A 3,717-nucleotide genomic window follows, 5' to 3' on the forward strand; every position below is an offset into this window, starting at 1 on the left:
CCTCGCCCGGCTAGTTTTTTGTATTTTTTAGTAGAGATGGGGTTTCACCGTGTTAGCCAGGATGGTCTCGATCTCCTGACCTCGTGATCTGCCTGCCTCGGCCTCCCAAAGTGCTAGGATTACAGGCATGAGCCACTGCACCTGGCTGAAAACCCATCTCTTAAAAAAAAAAAAAAAAAAAAGAGAGATTGGCCATGTATGGTGGTGCATACCTGTAGTCTCAACTACTCAGGAGGCTGAGGGGAGGAGTGCTTGAGCCCGGGAGGTCGAGGCTTCAGTGAGCCAAGACTGTGTCACTGCACTCCAGCCTGGGCAACAGTTGAGCAAGATCTTGCATCAATGAAAAAAAAAAAAAGCTTGTCTTACTAATTTTAAATGCCTTCATACACTCTGAACATGGTTACTGCTGGATACCCTGGGCCACAGTGGTTGCCTCTGGGCATGACATGGTTCCTGAAAAGGGCCAGGGGAAATGTTCTCTCCCAGTGTATGGCCTGTATGACCATCTTCCTAGCAATGTTTTTTGGTGATGTCTAATTCACCAATATTTCTTTTTTTTTGAGATGGAGTCTTGCTCTGTTACCCAGGCTGGAATGCAGTGGCGTGATCTCGGCTCACTGCAACCTCTGCCTCCTGGGTTCAAGCGATTCTCCTGTCTCAGCCTCCTGAGTAGCTGTGACTACAGGTGTGTGCCACCACACCTGGCTGATTTTTGTATTTTTAGTAGAGACAGGGTTTCCCCATAGTGGTCATGCTGGTCTGGAACTCTTGACCTCAGGTGATCCATCCACCTTGGCCTCCCAAAGTGTTGGGATTACAGGCGTGAGCCACCGTGCTCGGCCCCTTTTTTGAATTTATGTAAGAAATCTTTGCCTACCCCAAGTTTGTGGTGTTACTTTCCCATGTTTGCTTCTAGAAGCTTTCTAGTTCTAACTTCCACATTCTGTTGTTTCCAGTTCCAGCTTTCATATATATTTTTTTCTTTTTCTTTTTTCTGAGACAGAGTCTCACTCTGTCGCCCAGGCTGGAGCGCAGTGGCACGATCTTGGCTCATTGCAAGCTCCGCCACTCAGGTTCAAGCAATTCTCTTGTGTCAGCCTCCTGAGTAGCTGGGATTACAGGTGTGCGCCACCACACCCGGCTAATTTTTGTTTTTAGTAGAGATGTTTCACCACGTTGGCCAGGCTGGTCTTGAACTCCAGACCTCATGATCTACCTGCCTCGGCTTCCCAAAGTGCTGGGATTACAGGCATGAGTCACTGTGTCTGGCCCTTTTTTTTTTTTTTTTAAAAAACAATCTCACTCTTGTTGCCCAGACTGGAGAGCAGTGGTGTGATCTTGGCTCACTGCAACCTCCACCTCCTGGGTTCAAGTGATTCTCCTGTCTCAGCCTCCCCGAATAGCTGGGATTACAGGCATACTCCCGGCTAATTTTGTATTTTTAGTAGACATGGGGTTTCGCCACGTTGGCCAGGCTGGTTTCGAACTCCTGACCTCAGGAGATCTGCCCACCTTGGCCTTCCAAAGTGCTAGGATTACAGGTGTGAGCCACCGTGCCCGGCCCCAGCTTTCACATTGAAGTCCATGGTGCATGTCAAATTAATTATTGTTTATGGTATGAGGTAAAAGTTCACTTTTCTTTTACAGTTATCTAGTTCCAGCACTAGTTATTTAAACATTTTCCTTTCTCCAGTACATTTTTTGGTGTCTTAGTAAAAAGAAAAACCTCAATTGACCGTGTATTTCTGGACTCTATTCTGCTTCATTGATCTATTTGTGTATCGTTTTGCCAGTACCATACTATATTGATTACTCTAGCTTTAAAAAGCCTTGAAATCGCCAGGCGTGGTGGGCTCACGCCTGTAATCCCAGCACTTGGGGAGGCTGAGGTGGGTGGATCACGAGGTCAGGAGAATCGAGACCATCCTGGCTAACGCAGTGAAACCCTGTCTCTATTAAATACAAAAAATTAGCTGGGCGCGGTGGCGGGTGCCTGTAGTCCCAGCTACTAGGGAGGCTGAGGTAGGAGAATGGTGTGAACCCGGGAGGCGGAGCTTGCAGTGAGCCGAGATCCCGCCAGTGCCCTCCAGCCTGGGCGACAGAGCGAGACTCCATCTCAAAAAAAAAAAAAAGAAAAAAAAAGCCTTGAAGTCAGATAATGTAAGTCCTCTGACATTGCTCCTGTCCTTCCAGATTACTCTGGCTACTCTAGGTCCTTCATATAACCATATATGGCTAATTTTTTTGGTATTTTTAGTAGAGATGGGGTTTCACCATGTTAGCCAGGATGGTCTCGATCTCTTGACCTTGTGAGCTGCCCGTCTCGGCCTCCCAAAGGGCTGGAATTACAGGTGTGAACCATCGCACCCAGCCCGGTGTTTTTTTTTTTGAGACCAAGTTTCACTTGCCCAGGCTGGAGTGAAATGGTGCAATCTCGGCTCATTGCAACCTCCGTCTCCCAGGTTCAAGCGGTTCTCCTGCCTCAGCCTCCCAAGGAGCTGGGATTACAGGTGCCTGCCACCATGCCTGGCTAACTTTTGTATTTTAATAGAGATGGGGTTTCACCATGTTGGCCAGGCCGGTCTTGAACTTCTGACCTCAGGTGACCTACCCGCCTCGACCTCCCAAAGTGCTAGGATTACAGATGTGAGCCTATTTTGGTCTTTAATCTCTGAGTAATGCTTTGTGGTTTTCTTCATAAAGGAATTGTATATATTGTACCAAATGCATTCCTAGAAAATAGGTATTTCCAATGTCATGTTAATTTTTGTTTTTCTTCTTGGGAAGATGGGAATCACAACGTACAGGCTTCTTACATGCCTGTCTGGAAAACCACTTACAATTTTAAAAAAAGGTCTTTAGAAGGTCAAATAGAGCCATAAGAAAAATGGAGTGAGACCCAATCCATTTTACACATACGATAGGGCAATGTGCCGCACAGCGCCAGCTTCTCCAGACACACGAGTGACAGCTCTCGGTCAGATTCACTGTAAAGATGTCTTTTCACTCAGAAAACTCAAGTGGCACTTGATGAAGGTAGCTGACATGATGTGACGTCCAGAGCCCTCCACGTGGGACTGCCAACCCCTCAGCCCCTCCGCTGCAGACACACACTCTTCCCAGGGACCTTCAGCCAGTGACAGAATGAGGGGTAGACAGGCCTGGCCATCTCGGTCCTACACAGGACCACCTGACGGCCAGTTCTGCTCCCCTGCATTGCAGACACTCTCAGCTCCGGCCCATCGCTCTGTGCTGTCTGCAGGGCCCTGCTCCACATCTCATTCCATCTCAGTATCGGTGCCAGTGTGTAGTCTGTTCTTCCCCAGTTTAAACTTGCTAATCTTCACTTGAGAGCTCTAAGTCTCAAGAAAAGTGCAAATACAGGTACAGAATGAAATCTTAGTTAAGGTAACAACAAATTACAAATACTAATTTTTTTAAATGAAAATATTTCCTTTCCTCAACATCCAGTAAACTTTTCTATCCCAGGTTTAGAAAACCCCGATAATCCTGTTTATGAAGGAATGTGTTTTGGTAGTTTGATGTGATGATTTTTGTTAAGTATAAAAAGCTTTACCAGAAGAGCCACACTATCATTTTTTAAGTTTTTTTTTTTGAGACACAGTCTCACTGTTGCCCAGGCTGGAGTGCAGCAGCACAATCTCGGCTCACTGTAACCTCTGCCTCCTGGGTTCAGGAGATTCTCCTGGCTTAGCC

Source organism: Mandrillus leucophaeus, unplaced genomic scaffold (genome assembly GCF_000951045.1).
Source record: "Mandrillus leucophaeus isolate KB7577 unplaced genomic scaffold, Mleu.le_1.0 Scaffold227, whole genome shotgun sequence".
Classification (NCBI taxonomy): domain Eukaryota; kingdom Metazoa; phylum Chordata; class Mammalia; order Primates; family Cercopithecidae; genus Mandrillus; species Mandrillus leucophaeus.